The 19,272-nt window shown below is 36.9% G+C and overlaps 1 protein-coding gene across 1 annotated transcript in view; it reads left to right on the forward strand.

Annotated features, from left to right (window-relative positions):
- Nucleotides 1-19,272, forward strand: part of sox5 (SRY-box transcription factor 5) — a 251,783-nt gene that overhangs the window by 40,068 nt on the left and 192,443 nt on the right. Inside the window, exon 2 of the mRNA XM_066705360.1 lies at nt 358-422. The gene's annotated coding sequence lies outside the window, so the exon portion shown is untranslated. The remainder of the gene's footprint in view (nt 1-357; nt 423-19,272) is intronic.

The following is a 19,272-nucleotide window of genomic DNA, read 5'->3' on the forward strand; positions in this document are numbered from 1 at the left end:
AAAACACATTTAGTTTCTATTAAACAATGATATATTTTTGGAGCAGAAGTGGGCCGGTTTCATGCTCTGCCTCCATTAAAAACTCACAAGGTAACTCTCTTCTTTATTGCTGAAGGTGCTTGCTGTGCTCTCTGAAGCCTAACTACCACTATAACCCTTGCAATGTAAACCACCTTTTTAGAGAGGGTTGCAACAAGCAAACAAACAAATAAGAAAAGCCAGAGAGATTCCATTCTCTTTTATCTCAACCTAGATTGGCTTACATGTGACAATTACAGTTCATTTGTTCTACAGTATGCTATCATGTATTACTGGTCATTTCTATCATCAACCTTAACCTTCTCCTTTTTCTTTAAGGATTCAAGATCATACTGATGGGTTTTCAGTCCAAAGGCCAACATTATCATTCTGGACAGTTGTAGGTAAGACATTGATTACTCTGTTTCGATCAACATGTACTTCTTGTTCATCTCATTTCATATGCAACTTACTGCATTGAAAGGTTGTTTTTCAATATGTTTCAAGCCTGAAAACAAATTCAGACCATCAAAGACATTATTTATTTGCTACATAAATATACATTTTAAATAGCAAAAGTTTTGATGAATGGCATTAAACTATATCCAAGTTATAGGCAAAATTGCCCAGGGTCGTAAAGTACAGTAATAATAAGATAAACCCATAGGAAACCACTATAACACAATGATAAAACCACAGTTAAAACATGTTTAAAGGGCAAATATCCTGTGGTAAATGTTTGTAAAGATAATCTTGAATATGGCGTTTGAGCAATGCTTCTGTAATGTTCGTTTATGACCATCACACCCTGATGAGTGCGTTAACTTACAACTTGTAACTTAATAGTGTGCTGCAATGACTTTCAGGATGTCTGCTTCACTTGGTGTAGGCAGAGCGCCTTCAAAGCTGAAGTCTTTCTAAAGATACTTGCTGCAGTTCACAAAACTACAGGTGTTTATATGACCCTGTGTTCTAGAGAGAGATATTTCTGCTGACTGGCCAATGAGACGGCATCCTTGAGGACACCCCCCCAGCATCAACTCAAGCTGACATCATAACAGCAATTTGATTTTAATGTATATCTTATATGCGCACACGTGTGAAACAGTGAAACGACAAATTAAAGTCACATTCCTTATAGAAGTTGAGCCAAGACGGGGTAATGTATACTGCATTTTTTAAGTGCTCTTTAAGTGAAGCAGAACAATTCAGACTACTAATGTTATTTCCTAATACCACATCAGATGTAAGGTTATCAAAATGAGAGAATTTCTTCAGCTTTCAAATCCTTTTCAATATGCATATGCTTTTGTTTGCTGTATGCATGACCTTAATTGTAATAGGCCCACGGATTTGATATTTGAGAGCATTATGGTGGTCTTCTTAATAGTTATAGGTCACATTGTCAAGTACAGTTGATCCCTATATGAAACAAATCTACATTAAAACACAATTTCATAGTAGATACTGTATCTCTGGTAAGGAAATTGATACTAAATAAATTAATACAAATTATGTATATAGGCATTTGCTTTAGTATTAAACTGTGAAGGTTACAGATTTGTTTCACTGGCTTACACCGAGCTTTGTGGTCCTCGTTGTAAAGGTGTTTAGCACAGTGGTGAATCTGATTTTAGGAGAAAACGAGTCAATACTGCACTCTTGTTTTTGTTTCTAAATATGGCAACAATTCTCAAAGGAGTTGTACTTAGTCTTTTATGTAACTGTCCAAGGTGGTTAACAAAATAATAAACTAAAGGTCATACAGGCATCTTCAGAGCAAGGTTAGCGTGCTCCAGTTTTTGACTTTGACAGATCTCTTTAATTGGAGGTTACTTCAGTTAATATGAACTGAGGGCTCAAGGACACATTTTAAGTGAAATCTATTTTCCAAATCATGTGCAATTAGATATTAAAAAGTCCATATTACAACAGTAAAACATATAAAATATGTAAATAATTCAACCACCTTTTGGCCAAACTTACACTCTTTGAACAATTTAAAGCAAGACATTACTTAACAACTTTATTGTGCAATAGTTTTACTAGAAATTGTAAAATATTGGATAATAAACTATTTAACTCCCTTAAAAAATGTCTTGTTAACCATACTGTAGAAGTATAGAAGTCCCACAGTGTATTCCAAACAGAGGAAGCAGGTCAGAGAGGGCTTCCCAGCTCTTGACTGAACAGAGGATCCCGAAAATTGTCCAGAAATGCCATTGTAGCCCTTCTCCCTCCCTGGCAGCAGAACTATGGGGTAGGAGGGGCTAAACTCTGGTTTCCATGACTCCAAATAGGATTTCTCCCACCCTTTTGGATAGGCAGTCAGCCAGCACCATAGTATTGTTTTAACCCAACATCCACACTGAACCAATTCCAGTCGGGGGCTTAACCTTCCGCCTCCCATTCCGAGGGGTAGTGGCCAGCTGGATCAGAGGTGGGGCCTTTGTGCTAGTGAGCATCAATACAGGACAGCTGGGAATGGCTGTGTGTGGGGCAAAGGACTAACATGGGACTTTGTGTGCCATCCTGTTTTTATAATGATAATTATTATTATTGACCCACCTTATATACATTCTCGGATCAATATGCTCCTGTCGAGCATCTTCTTTTGCTCCTCCTATGTGTACATGAGCCTGTTACTGTGACGTCACTGCCTTAAACTTGGAAGGCCATTTTGGAGTAACAGGTTCCTCCCTTGATCTGTGCTCTGACAACACACTTTATATAGCTTTCATAAACTGGAAACCTCCCTCCCACCCACACCCTCCACGTGTGATTACTGCAGGCATTTCTCTAGTCTTATACCAGACAAGACAATGACTCGTAAAGCCTGAGAAATTGTCCGTTTCAGGTCTATTCTAAGTAGGAACACAAAATGATGAGAGAGGACAGTTGGGGGTGAAGTGAGGTGCAGAGATAAGGGCTTCCAAACACTGACTCATACACACAGCTGCTACACCAGAAGTAGTTTCCTTAAATAACATTAATTGTACCAGAACAAGTTTGGATGACTTTGCGAAAATGTTTCTGCCGCATAGTATACAAACTTCACAATTATCTACAATGCGCCTGCACTATTTAACTTCCTTCAGCATGTTTACAAAATACTGTAAGTGCTGCTATTGTAAACAGAGAACAGAGCGGTCACTGGTGGATCTGCAGATGTTTTAACTTCAGTGAAATCTCTTTTATGCTTTACCTTATTGAGTGCACCCAGATGGCAACTTTTTAGTGCCTATTAGCAAACACTCGGTTTACCCATCTTGTAACAATGTAAATATATTGTAAATTATAGAGCCTTACAATCGACACGAGTATACAAAAAGAGTCATGGGTTCAAGTGGGAGTCTATACACATGTTTTAGATGTTGCTCACTTTTTTGGGGGGGCAGAACTTCTGCTTTTGTTCAGATGTGACTATGGGAAGAGTAAACTAGCTAGGTATCTGAATTAATATTCATACATACATTAAAATTCAAGTTTCATCAGACCAAGCAATGTTATTCAAATCATCCAGTGTCCAGTGTTTTCGTTCCTTAGCCCACTACAACTTGTGTTTCTTGAGTTTTATTGAAATAAGTGAAACTCAATTAGGTTGTTGGCAACCATACCCCATTTGTGTCAAGGTACATCAAGTTGTGCATTCTTTTATGGGTCTTTTGGTACTAATGTTATACTGGAAGAACAGTTGACTAACTGAAGCCCATCTGTTGCTCTGCACACTTTGTGTCAGCCTTCTTTAACCGGTTTCATCAATGAGCCGTTTTTGTTGGCTGGATGTCCTTTCGGTGATGCACCATCTTTGATGCACAAAAGAAAGTGGTGAGCATGAAAAACCCAGCAGCATTGTAGTTCTTGACACACTCAATCTGGGGTGCCTGGCGCCTATTATCATACCCATGTTCAAAGGCACTTCAATCTTTTGTCTTGCCCATTTACCCTCTGAATGGCACACGTGCACAATCCATGTCTCAGTTGTATCAAGGCTTAAACATCCTTCTTTAACCAGTCTCCTCCCTTTCACCTACACTGATTTAGTGGATTTAACAGGTCGCATCAATCAGGGATTGTAGCTTTCACCTGGATTCACCTTGTCAGTCTATTTCATGGAAAGAGCAGGTGTTCCTAATGTTCAGTGTAATGTATATATTTTTTTCTCACATTCACAACAGTAAGTCAGACAGGTAACTTGTTCCACTAATCATTTTCTTCTAATATTCATTTCAAAACATTACCATCTTGACATGGCTTTAAGACTTTTCCACAAATCAAATGGTATGTACCTGAGGCTGAAAGATGCAAGGTTTTGTTGCACACTGAGAATAATGGATTCTAAAATATACATTTTTTTCAGGATTAAGATCTGTTTTAAAAGGTTTAAAAATGGTGTGAAATTATAATTAGGATGTTATAGGAATGTTCAGTGTGGAAAATGTGCTGTTTACTGCAGAAGAAATCAACCTAGCCTCGAGCTCAGTATGGACCAGGTGAGCTACCTTAACCTACTTTACCTACTTAACCTTGACTGTGTGGAGTCTGTAATTTCCCTCCCTTTATTTTAGCACCCCATTACATATAATTCTATTCACAAGAAAAGCTACTTCACTTGAATATATTCAGCTTTAAGCATTTATTTAGAAAGTGTGTGGGAATATTGGCACAAATAGCAATGAATGGGCCAAGGTCTACTAAGAAGCTTTCAGCCTGTGGCCAATTTTTGAGTGATGCCATAACGCATTCCTTCACACATGACGAACAAAGTCCCTTCATTACGACGATATAATGTTTTTTTCCCCCCTTTGCATTTATACAAATCCATACCTCTCAGAATTCTGGGCCTGATAGTTGTTTGAAGGCATCTGTGATCTTATCATCAACCTGCAGTTTCTCTGTGCTCTCACCTCCCGACAAAGAAGAGAGAAAGAATACACCTAATTAATAGTGGGATGCACAAACCTCTCTCTCTGATGACAACAGCAACGTTTCATTTTTTGAGGTTGTCTGGTGTTAAGTATTTATGTGACTGTTGGCAGATTTATAGCTACCCACAATGCCAACTGGGTGCCAGAAATGCCTGTCAGATATACTTCTTTTTGTGCCCAGAAATCTGCTCACTGGTGGGGATTTTTGTTTCTTCCACCCCTACTTATTCCAGTCCAGAAAGAATGTCTTTATGGACACCTCGATCAGCTCAGTCATTTCCATTTGGGGTAGCTCCGCCAAGCAGACTTGCAATATCATGCCCCTTGTGGAGCCACTTAAATACTTTTTCTTCCCCATGTTGTGGAGTGTATAACATTAATCTTCACAGCTCTTATTATACACAACTACCTAGTTATATTCTTGCAATGTGTCATTTTTTTCAGATATTTTTTTCCTCCTCTTGAGTACTCAGTGTGTGTGTGTGTGTGTGTGTGTGTGTGTGTGTGTGTGTGTGTTTGGGGGAGGGGAGGGGGGGATACAGGGTCTGACATTTTTTCAGAAGGTGCTGTGGCTTGAATAATGTATTTATTTTTAATATATTTTTTTTAAAGAACAAAGAACATTATTATTATTATTATTATTATTATTATTATTATTATTATTATTATTATTATTATTAGTAGTAGTAGTAGTAGTAGTAGTATTTTATATTAAATAAACAAGAACAATAATTCCTTTCAAATTGGATTTATTGGCAGAATGTTAATTCCCTACAGCTTCATCAAATATGGTGTAATCATGATAGTTATAAGCTATAGGCAATCTTTAAAACAAAGATACTCCGAGGCCCTATAAAATACCCATTTTATTCATTGGCAGTCATGAAGATACTCATAGCAAATCACTATGTGTGCATAGATAGTCTGTTCCATTTGTTTTGAGCTATGTAAAGCATATGCACAATGCACTAGCAGGTTTTTTGCAATGTGTCCAATCCTGACTTCCAGCAGGTTTCAAACTTCTGTAAAATATGTTTAAACCACTGTTGCCTAAACAATATCAAAGACAGGGTTTCCATTATTAAAGAATATAATGAATGAACACTAGACTCAAATGAACTAGCAACTCCTGTGCAAATTAGGTACTGTATAGGCCTGTGTAACAGAATATATACCACTGGTTTGAAACACTAAAGGTATTGAAACCACACTCATCAATGCTGAATGTGTATTCAGTCTGTACTTGTAGAAACAGTCATTATTTTTGTTGACTAGGTGTCTATAATAATTAATAAAAATACAGTATCACAATTAATATTCGTGCTAATTGATAGTTATGCTTTAATTAAATACAATTTTCAATTCAATTAATTCCAGTGATGGAATTGGGGTAACACTTTGGTCCTGGCTAGGGTGAGGTTTAGAGTCCCTACAAAATATAGTTTTCCATTATGATTATAGCTATAGGTAATAATGTAATGTAAATAAATTATAAATGTATTCATATGTATTTATTTACTTTTTCTCGTTTCAAAAATTGTGTGTCACACTGTGGCCTAACCTACAGCCACAATCCAAAAGGTGTCTTTAATTAATGACAGTTTCACTCTTGTAAGTTCAGTTCAGGAACTGCTAACTCAATTGCATTTTAACACAGATGTGTGATCGAAAATTATAAGGAAGTTACAATAAGGAATATTGTACAGTACAGCCCTGCGTGTAACACATTCCAAGAGCAAAGTGATTATTATATTATTACCTAAACAGGCAGTAGGAATACTCAAGATAATCCAATTACACATAGTGTTCTGTTCGCCTACTGTAATAACTTAGAGCCATGTGGAGAGGTGTATTAAAATGAAGCATTTGATTGAATTATTAGGTAACATAACAATGCCAGAAATACAAGAACAAATTCACAAGCAGCTCCAGTTGTTTGTTGACTAATATAATTCAGCCTTCTACATCTCATTGAGTTATAATATGAAAATGTAATATCGGTTAATGAGCTCTTGTAATTATTAAATTACGTGTAGGATGTTTGATTTTGTGTAAGCACTGACGTATCTGAATACATAATAGCATTAGAATTTGCATACGGCATCAAATGTGATGAGAGGGTTGCATTTAGGAATGTTATACGGAAGCATTTTCCACATTTACTCATGAGGTGAACTTGAAGCGCTCTTTCATAATGGAGTTTTCAGAATATTGTTTAAACTGAATGGGTGGAATTCTCATGTGAATTAATGTAATTTATAACCCGTGGAGATTTTACCGAACAAAGGGAATCAGGTAGTTTTATTATTCTAAGACTTTCCATTAAAACTCTGCATATATTTTAACCAATTAAGCCAATTAAGCACAACAAAACTTAAATTGTTAAAGTAGCTGTTATACACAAAATAACTACTTAAAACAAATACTCCTGGGTCCCTCGCTTCAATAGGGATATTAATTTTTGAGCTTCCTTTCTTTGTATCTAGGTAACCACGACGAACTTGGAGATTTTAGTAAATCAACCATAGTCACCAATAACATTGCGTAGGTGTATTTCTGTGTAATTCAGTTGTGTATTTAAAAGCATCACCCTTATTAATTAATATTTTTGAATATATTTCATTTCAGAAAAATACCCTTCACTCATTTACTTCATTAATTGATTAATGTTTACTCATTCATTCATTTAAATAATTGTTTAAAATGATTTCAGGTGTTACTGCACACTAAAAAATATTTTTTCTTTTTCATATTGCCTTCTTTAAAAATGTCACCACAAGCACACCATCAGTGCTGCTGGTTTTCTATATATTCCGTAAGAATATTTTCAAAAATGTGTAGATAGAACAGCAGAGCAATCTAATTAACATCCACACAATTTCAAACTGATATGAATAGTATGGATGTGTGTTGTCATGGCCCCTGTAGACACCTTCAAAGGGTTAAAGGCAGTTTGATGAAATTGCAGATGGGCTAACATATGACATTTGAGGATATGGGGAAACGCTGGGTTCCTACATCCATCTGGACTATTTTCAGGTCTGCCATCTATTTTTTTAATGTACTAAATTCTCTTTCAACATGTTCAGCTGTGTCATCCAGAAATAAATAAATAATCCATGAGTAGAGTAATTCCATGTAGACATCGAGACACATACATGTTTAATACACATGTATGTTTTGTTTTTGTTTTTTGTTTTTTTTTAATTATCCATGAACAGTGCCTCACAAACCCCTTTCAAAGCATTTATCTTAATATCATGAACAGGCAGACACAATCAAATACATTTCAGCAGATCTTCAATGATGCCACACTTAGATACAATTATAAAGGAAATGTCTCATTAAATCTGTGCAATTTACTTTTTCCCTCTGTAAGTTGTATGTATACCTATAAACATAGATACCTATAATACATGTGTGTGGGTGTGTGTGTGTACATATATATATATATGTATATAGTTATATATATTATTTTTCACTGACTACAAAATATCTATATCTACATCTATGCCAGTATTGATTATAATCAAATCCTTTTTTTGTGTGTGCAATATCAGTAGACTTTTAAATCTGTCATATTTGTATTAGGTTTTGTCTTCCAATCTGAGTAAATGTAAGGCAAGCCCTGAGCAAAAAAAAAAAAAAAAAAAAAAAGTGCTAAGAAAGATGAACTGGATTGTGCTAATTCAAATCCAGCACAAAAGCCCATCAGTCCATTTTAGTGTCTCTCGAAACAATGAGAGCAGCAGGGCCATTCTGTCTAATTACTCCAAGACAGGGATGCTAAAGAGGAATTAATGATAGTTGACAAGTGCAATTAATAATTAAAGCAAAGCCGGGAGTCATGCAATAAGCAGATGACAATAGCTGGGTAACTGTACATGACAGCTCTCATTCGTTTTAATCTAAGGGGGCCTTGTGCACAGCGAGGACAAGAAGAAAGGGGACTCCTATAATCCAGTCACTTATATGCTGTGGCCGCCCCCCCCCCCCACACACACTTTCTTCTCTGTGTTGTACCCCTCAGCGCAACTCCCCCCTCTTCCCTCCTTGGTCACATTACCCTGATAGCTTTCACTATCAGGTGTTGACAAGACTATTTAAAATTCATGTTGAAGATTGGAAGACAAGGGAAGAGTGAAAGAGACTGGGGGCTGGAACTGAAGTGGGATTTCCATATCAAAGGCTGAGGCTCTGGGTCCAAATGGTAATTAAACTGCCCATATTTGGTCTCACTGCTTGGATCATAAAAAAAATAAAAAAAAATTGGACAGGGCTTTCAGGTTATGTTAATACAGTTCATCTATTTAATTAGGGCTTTGGTGGGTCTTTGTTTACAACTGACGTCCTTTCTAGTAAAAAAATATATAAATAAAAAAAGAAAAAGCATTTACAGAGAATCCACAAATGAAATGAAATGAAAATCGGGTGGTTTGTGTTATAATGAGGTCCGTTGTGACTGGACCTTTGATGGTCCACAATCACCCCCCCACAAACACCCCCACCCCCCTCCCTGATCCCGATCTCCTTTCTAAAACAGATTGGGGTGAATAAGAAATGAATGTGTCCTGAGTTGATGAAACCTTGCTGACACTTGTGCTTTAATTTAATATGTTAAACTAGGAAGCTCAGCAAGAAACATTTATGCAGTTCAGAGAGGCTTACCACAAACTGAAATATCAAAAGGGATTGTAATAGGAAATCAAAGATAGAGCTACTGCCATACTACAAGACTACAATAACTGTTCACCTCCTGTATTGATGGCAGGTTAAATGAGATCACTAGACAGTATCTTATTCTATTTATTTCAGGTTGAGAAATAAATAATTCTAAACCATAGCAGTGGCCCTACTTGGAACTATTTCTGATTTTCTTTTTTTGGGGGGAAAGCTTAAATTGTATGCGTTCTAGAATTGAAATAAACAGAATGCTGATTAACTGGCAATTCGGACTGTTGGCATTATCATATCCGCCTGTAAATGCAAGATTATTGACAGTGGGGAATTGTATTCTTTGGACAGGTGTATTTGGTGAAGTACAGAGTTGTTATTGAAAAGACGCATTATCATTCCTCCCTCTTCCTCCTGTTCTCATTCCATAACAAACTATTAACTGTACCATTTCCTTTTTTTTCCATTAACTTTGCTGCAGGGTCTCTGAAATGAATTTAAAAGACATAATTCCTGAAGAAGCCATTTGTTTCTCCTGTGTTGGTTTATTGGTGGAGGAAGATAATGACTTGCAAAGAGAGGGAGATGCCAGGCAGAATGACATTTCTGTTGTGCTACAAGCAGACACTCCAGCAGGGTCCTCTGCAGCTCTGATATGGGAGCTGGAAAAGGTCTTGTTTAAAGGGTTAGTGCTTTGATTAGATAGCGTGAAGCATCTTGCTCTTACATTGGCAGGAGCACATGGAGGTTAGCATGTTGTTGTCCTTTTAAAAAAAAAAAAAATTCTTCATTCTCCGCAGTTATGATTATGCTCCTCATAGATATTTAGACTTGTTTTGATAAAATGTATCTCAGGCAGTGTGGTACTTGTCTACTGTAGTGTGCCACTCCAAAAAAGGATAAAGCCTTCCAGAGAGAAACTTTATAATCTCATAAAACCCTTAAATATTTGTTTTTTTTATTTTCTTTACACATCTGTTGAATATTTTTATATGAATAATCTACAGAGATTGCACTTTTTTGTGTGATTGTATTTAATTGTATTCTCTCACTCCAAGGATCTGGTGTCACATAAACATACCCATCTTATTTTTCTGTGCAGCTTGTAAACGGGATGGAAAACATGTGCTTGGCCTCATTTTTGTACTTTGTATAAAAGTACAGTAAAGCAATATATAGCACATTTCAAACTGTGGCTAGGCTTTAATTGAAAGTAAGTATGATTCCATTTAACCGTCACTTCCTGACAAAGTCGAACTCTGCATCCGCTGACCTCCAAACAATGTTTAACGTCCTTTAAAATATGACATCATCAATCACCAAATGGGAGGAGCGGTTTAAATGTTCAACAAGTTCATTGCACTGCAAACAATGCCTTTAATTGCAACAGATTGTCTCCCAGTCCGCTTTCTGCAGTTTGGGTCTCTTTCAAGTCCATATATTCTCTGCACTGTCAGCTTTTTGTGGATGGTCCAATGATGTTTTCATTGGTTGGAAGCTGTTAATCATTTTGTGTTCTGAAGTTAAGTTATAACCAGAAGTGCAGATATTGTATGTGTATTATTTAATTTATATATACTTGCTTTTTTGCTTTTTGAATAAACACAAAGCAAACAAAGCAACCAAAAAGTATGCATCCAAAAAATGTGAATGAAAAAAAATCATTTCTAAGTAACATCTGTATTCAAGGCTGACAGTAGATTGGGCCTCTGTCTAGATGCTCTGTACACTGTGGTTATTTACACAGAAGATCTGAGTAGTTGAAGGGCTAGCAAAATGAATTCTTATCATTTTCTCAGCAGGAGAGCGGTTTTCCCTCTTGGTTCAAATGAACTACAATTAGCTGCTCTTATAGGGGCTCACAGGTGAAGATTAGAACAGTCTGACAGCAGTGAAAAAGGCATATGGTATTAAAGAAATCGCCATACTCTACAACCCTACATTTAGTGGGTTAAAGAATAGCCCGTAGTGCTGACAGCAAAAACTCCGCTTAGCACGTCTTTCGGTTGAGCTGTACACATTCCGGAAAATGTCTTATGCGACGAAACCCAAACTGCATGTAACGCCTGGCTCACAAATTAGCTGGGGAATGATGTCTGAATTTGAGTCAGGGTGAGGTAGTTAACTGTAAACATTGCATCACAACCTCTCACTCACATTGATAAGGTACGCTGAGGACATGGCAAAAGCAGGGAGATTATGTAATCCATGTCACAAATGCAAATGCAAGTGCGCCATTTCTTCACTCTTACAGTGCGATGCATTGTCACCTTGAAAGGTATGTATCATTTATTTTTTCTCCGCACCCCCTACCCAGAATTATGTCTTACCAGTACGAGTACTTATCCAAATATTGAATTCAGTTAATTAATTAAGATATGGGATGAAATGAAAAACGGAGGGCACTGTGGCCCCTGAGGCGAAGTTACCCAACCCTGATTGAGTCAGCCTACCTATATTAGAAGTTTAATCTACCTGTCTATATACTATCAACCAATCGACCTACTGATCTACTCTATACACAGATACTTACTGTGTATATGAAATAAAACACATGTAATATTATAAGCAAAACAGTGCTGTGAATGTGCTGTGACATTGTATTTTCAAAGTCCAACATTGAGAAAAAACACATTTACTGGTCACTGTTTGAAACTGCCTCTGATTATATTGTCCCCACAAATTCAATCTTGTGCCTTTCCAGTTTTAACATTTACAGTAGGGTGCTTCTCTTGAAACTGATAAGAAGTCTTATCGTACAATTCACAGGTGTTTACTATTTGTTGTAATATTCACACAACCACAGGTTTCTTAGTTGTTGTCTCAATCATTTAGACTTTTTTTTGGTGGCAACTCTGCATCCTTATTCATTCAACACCTGCACATGTTGAGATAAGAATTTTCCTTTTTTGAGAATAAAGGCTGTGGTCTTAATGCCAGTAAATTATAAACAGCTGTGAAGTTAGACAATGTTTTAAAACCTATGTGTTTTTTTAACGAGATACAGTCCATGCTTCCAAATATTTGTTTTATCTAATATAGACAGAATACTAGACAGTCAAGGTCATGAACGTTGAGTTACAACCTGTCTGTCTGCCTGCCTGCCTGTCTGCCTGTCTGTCTGCCTGTCTATCTTTACATATATATGTGTGTGTGTGTTGTAAATAGTCAGCACAAGGAATTAAACTTAAATTGTCCATGTTCAGATTGTCCCATAGCTGTGAATTTACATATACACACATGATAATATATCTAACCCTCACACACACACGCACACGCACATACTTATTTCTGAAGAGCCAGATTTTTTTTTTTTTTTTTTAATAATGAATGGACTGAAAGAGTCGGGTCTTTTTCCATATATCAATTACACTTTTGTGGAGTGCTTCAGCCAGGCAGTGCAATTCCGTTTTCATAACAGACTGCAAAGGCACTGTTTCAGGAATTATAAGTGGCCCTTTTCAGTAGAAATATTTGTACAACACAGTGCTGGAAAATAACTACAAGCTTCCCCTTGTTAATGTGAAAGCTACTTAGTTGAAGGGGGGACAAAAAAAAAACAGGGTCTGATTTTATGTAATTATGAAATATACAATTTATCTACCTATCCCAAAGCAAGTGCAGCAGCGGCTAGGCTACTTAAAGACTTGACTGTTTTAAAACAATAAGGGTTTTTCCACTAGCGAAAATCAACACATTCACAAAAATAGCCTTGTTTTTTTTTCTCGCTTTATGGATGGACACTATAGAAACGCACAGCGAGGACACAGTTTTTGGACTTGCAATGGCTTGCCTTACAGATCATTAACTTAGTTTTAGGTGGCTTTTTGGGGTGATCCTATACTAATTTTTAACTGCGTTTTAATCTGAAGCCTGCTTGCAACCTATATGAACTGATTTTCTGATAATGATTTACAAATTACATTTGTTACCTGTATAAAAGACACCTGGGAGCCAGAAATCTTGCTGATTGATAGGGGATCAAATACTTATTTCCCTCATTAACATGCAAATCAATTCATAACTTTTTTGAAATGCGTTTTTCTGGATTTTTGTTTTGTTATTCTGTCTCTCACTGTTAAAATACACCTACCATTAAAATTATAGACTGATCATTTCTTTGTCAGTGGGCAAACGTACAAAATAAGCAAGGGATCAAATACTTTTTTCCCTCACTGTATATATGACTGAGACTTTTGGCCAACATAAAACATCTCAGTGTAAATATTTAACATTAGAAGATATTGCGAGGCCTAGATTTTCAATTCAAGTCTGTTTTGTTTTTGATGCAGATTATGTATTTGTATGATATTGTTGATCAAATGTAAGGCTTTTATGAGAAACATGTTTCACGAGATTTTATTTGGTCTGTCTGTTTTTGTCTTGAACCTATGAAAACTGAACAAGTGAGTTTATTACATGCAATCAGTGACATTTGCTTTCTTACAGCCGTGCTTTTCTAGTGAGAATATACACCTTTCACAAAAGATTTACCTGAAATTTTAATCTTTCAGGGGTGTCACAACAACTAAAAAATCAATGTTGTTTATGTATTGGTGTTTTGGGTTTTGTTATGTTTTTGATTTGAGTGTTCCTTCCCCCCCACCCTATTGTAGTGGTTTAGCAGCCAGTTGTGAATAGATGTTTGCGCACTCGCCTCAGTCTGAACTCAGGGGTCACACCGATGTCAGACCCCATGTTTTCAGATGGAGACTTTGATGAATTTAGTCAAAAGCAAAAGTTTGATTGTTCAGTCAGGTAATCCAGTAGTCCTGAGGTCTGCATTCATAAGAGTGACCTTTCTCATTTGCAACCAACCAGTTAGAAAGTGCATCTTTGTTGCCACACAGTAGTTATAAGCTGGGTAGCCTCTGCACATCTTGATGGATAGAGATTAATTGAACTTTCCACATCTTATCAAGAATGTACAATACAGTATGATGATGATTTACAGATGGCTACAGCTTTCAAATGGAAACTTTAACTTGATGGTGATGATGATGGGCTATTTTTAAAATGTAATACAAGTGGATTTCACAACAACCTTTTAAAAGCAACACTATGGTTTTGTGTAAACTGTGTTTCCTCCCTTCTGAAAATCAAGTTTTACATATTAAGAAGTACAATATTTTGGTTAAGTAGTGAATGTGTTTCCTTTACTACAACAGAAGGGTACATGTATTCAGTCGTTTACATTGTATTGTTGTTGAACCTAAATTATTACATTTTGTCAGAGCATTAACTAGCTAAGATCAGTATGGTTAAATCAAAACAAAAACGCACTGCAAAAAGCATCAAATGATATGTCTGCAAACTCTCTTTGACTTTGGATTTTTAGAAGTGGTTGTTGTGGTATTTATAATTAACTAAATTTGTCCTCTGAGGCACCTCAACAAGGCTCTGTCAAAACATTTGTTGTTTTGTGTGTCACCACTGTTTCATATTTTCTATAAAGCAACCACTTGGTTATAGTGTGCTTTGGCACTACAGTCCCCTTCCCGGTATTACTACACCACTTTACACTTCTCGTCTGTTTTCATCTTGCGGAATCAGCATTTCCTCTCTCAGTGCAGTTTTACAAATGGTGAACTCCCATTCTGGGCATCACAAATGGATGAAGAAACATCATCAGGTAATTATGCCCCAAATTGTTATTCCTTTTCTAATGAACAAATAATACCAATAGCAATGGAAAAACCCTGGACCATAAGTTTATACCAGGCCTAGTCTATGACCTCTGTGGAGTTTGGTTGTTGAAGTAATGTATGAGACCTCAAGAGGCAACATGCCATTCCCCCTAGACCCCTATCCAACATTTGCAGATTTGCAATGAACATCTCCAGACACATTGGATCCTCTTGGGATTCCAAGACTCTTTTGGATGGACTGTCTTCTCTAAAGCTCTGTCCTTTCGGTGACTGACGTTGTGTGGGTTAGATATTCTTCAGCAACAAAGAAATCCTGTTAGCAAATGAATGTCTTTGCCAAAAAAATTTTGTCAAACAATACACATCAGTATGGCTCCAAAAGCTATGAGTCTAGTACCACTATTTGAAAGAAATAACACCCTTTATTTGGAGCAATGTTGTTTGAAATCAATGAGATAGCAGTTGAAATTTTCATAAACTGTATTTCTAGCTACTTCTACTTCTAGTCCAGTTCAGCACACTCAAACAGTCAACTGTCAATATTCAAGATTGCTATATTCTTTATTTACGATCTGTCTTTTGGAGGTAAGTAGATGATGCTTTAATTAACATATATACACCGATCAGCCATAACATTTTGACCACCTGCCTAATATTGTGTAGGTCCCAAAACAGCCCTGACCCATCGAGGCATGGACTCCACTAGACCTCTGAAGGTGTGCTGTGGTATCTGGCACCAAGACGTTAGCAGCAGATCCTTTAAGTTGCGAGGTGGGGCCTCCATGGATCGGACTTGTTTGTCCAGCACATTCCACAGATGCTCGATTGGATTGAGATCTGGGGAATTTGGAGGTCAACACCTTGAACTCGTGATTCATCAGACCAGGCCACCTTCTTCCATTGCTCCGTGGTCCAGTTCTGATGCTCACGTGCCCATTGTAGGCGCTTTCGGCAGTGGACAGGGGTCAGCATGGGCACCCTGACTGGTCTGCGGCTACTCAGCCCCATACGCAACAAATTGCGATGCACGGTGTGTTCTAACACCTTTCTATCAGAACCAGCATTCACTTTTTCAGCAATTTGAGCTACAGTAGCTCGCCTTCTCTCCACATGTGCATCAATGAGCCTTGGCCGCATCAATTCTTCTAGGTACACTTGCACACAGTTTTTGAAGGAACTAGGCAGGTAGGTTGGCCCAAACATCTTGGAGAACTAATCACTTCTTCTGTGGATTTAGGCAGCCTCAATTGCTTCTCTCTCCATGTAATCCCAGACAGACTTGATTATGTTGAGATCAGGGCTCTGTGGGGGCCATACCATCACTTCCAGGATTCCTTGTTCTTCTTTACACAGAAGATCGTTCTTAATGACTGTCGCTGTATGTTTGGGTTTGTTGTCATGCTGCAGAATCTATTTGGGGCCAATCAGATGCCTCCCTTTTGGATAAGTATCTGCCTGTACTTCTCAGCATTGAGGAGACCATTAATTCTGACCAAATCCCCAACTCCATTTGCAGAAATGCAGCCCCAAACTTGCAAGGAACCTCCACCATGCTTCACTGTTGCCTGTAGACACTCATTTGTGTACCGCTCTCCAGCCCTTTGGCGAACAAACTGCCTTCTGCTACAGCCAAATATTTCACATTTTGACTCATCAGTTCAGAGCACCTGCTGCCATTTTTCTGCACCCCAGTTCCTGTGTTTTCATGCATAGTTGAGTCGCTTGGCCTTGTTGCCACGTCGGAGGTATGGCTTTTTGGCCGCAAGTCTTCCATGAAGGACACTTCTGACTGGACTTCTCTGAACAGTAGATGGGTGTACCAGGGTCCCACTGTTTTTTGCCAATTCTGAGCTGATGGCACTGCTGGACATCTCAAAGGGAAGTAAGCATGATGTGTCTTTCATCTGCTGCAGTAAGTGTCCTTGGCCGACAACTGCGTCTACAGTCCTCAACGCTGCCCGTTTCTTTGTGCTTCTTCAAAAGAGCTTGGACAGCACATCTGGAAACCCCTGTCTGCCTTGAAATTTCTGTCTGGGAGAGACCTTGCTGATGCAGTATAACTACCTTGTGTCTTGTTGCTGTGCTAAGTCTTGCCATGGTGTATGACTTTTGACCGTAAACTGTCTTCAGCAACCTCACCTTGTTAGCTGAGTTTGGCTGTTCCTCACCCAGTTTTATTCCTCCTACACAGCTGTTTCTGTTTCAGTTAATGAATGTGTTTCAACCTACATATTGAATTGATGGTGATTAGCACCTGTTTGGTATAATTGTTTAATCATACACCCGACTATATGCCTACAAAATCCAACACTTTGTGCAAGTGTACCTAGAAGAATTGATGCTGTTTTGAAGGCAAAGTGTGGTCACATAAAATATGGATTTGATTTAGATTTTTCTACTGTTCATTGTTAAGTTAATTGGTAAATATAATCTATTAACATGTCTATTTTTGGAAGCATTTTTTCACACCTGCCTAAAACTTTTGCACAGTACTGTGTGTGTATGTATAATATATATATATATATATATATATATATATATATATATATATATATATATATATATATATATATATATATATATTTATTTCTTGGCAGACGCCCTTGTCCAGGGTGACTTACAACATAAGTGCAATACAAAGTGCAAGAATACAGTTAAGTATAAGGCATCAAACATTACAAATTCAAATTTACATTAAACAGAGCAATTCAAAATGTAATACATTTTATAACTTCCAATTTACAACACATAAGTACAGTAAGTGAGTTCCTACATCCTGGAAAGTAAAAGCTAATATATATATACACAATTTTAAATCATTCAGAATTTAGGTTTGAGTATATTCTAACTAAAAGTAATTTATAAAACTATGACTTTTCTTAGTATTATACATGGAGCAAAACTATTCAGAAGTAATTTAAACAGATACAGATAAGCTGGATTGTAGTTTGAGATCTCAGGCCACTGCAATGCAACTTAACTAAGGATAAATTGAGTGATATAAACATAATCTAATGGTTAAATATCCCTTAATAGTTGACAATAGTGACTTGTGCTGCTGAGGCATTTAAAGGTAAAGCATCCCTACAATAGACTGATATTTTCCAAGATGGACTTGATCAGTGAAGTTGCATAAAGATGCATTTGTCAAATTGATTCAAATTTGAACACACACAATCACATACAGGCAAAATCAAAAAAAATAAGATAAATTAATTAACATTATAACCGAGACTTCTGGCTTTGGTAGTAAGATGTACAATGGCAGAACATAGTACAATGTTGTTGAGGGGAAATCATAATACAAAATCCCGATAGAGGTTACTCAGGCCTACTTACATATAAAATTGGCCCGACCACTTTGTGTGATCCCTGGTATTTTCCTGTGTATAAAACACTCTACTTTACTTTATTCAAGCTTCTTCTTAGCCTTGACATTTACAACTCAATGCACATCCATATTGACATCTGTCAGGTTCACAAAAGCAACAGCCCATTGAGCGGGTGCTTTGAAGGATTTTTTTTTCTTCTATTCAAAAGCCTTTGTCTAAGACGGATCTTTAGCAACCTGATTCTTTTAGTTTTTTTTTTTTTTTTTTTAACTCATCAAGTCAATCAAAAGATAATCATTCAAATACCCATATTGTATCTTTAACTGAGGTGTTGTTTGTGTACATTTTACACAGGAGAATGTAATTTCTTAAAACTACAAACACTAACCTAATAATAAGCATTTCATTTTTTTAGAAAACTGACACCAACAGTATTGCATTCGTTTCTTGTATCTGGCATTTAATGATTTTAAAACAATATTGTTGTTTACATGGAAACAAATCATATACTGCTAACAAAATAAACATGTGAATGCAGCTGGAATGTCATTGTGAAAATAGGTTTCTAGGTTGGTGAAAATAGACACTGATGGTTGTGTTCTCTTCATGGTGTAAATCTCAAAATTGCACTAGTGGACATAGAAAAACTAGCACAAGCCTCTTTTTTTCAAG

The sequence above is a fragment of the Amia ocellicauda genome, chromosome 5 (assembly GCF_036373705.1).
Source record: "Amia ocellicauda isolate fAmiCal2 chromosome 5, fAmiCal2.hap1, whole genome shotgun sequence".
In the NCBI taxonomy this organism is placed as follows: domain Eukaryota; kingdom Metazoa; phylum Chordata; class Actinopteri; order Amiiformes; family Amiidae; genus Amia; species Amia ocellicauda.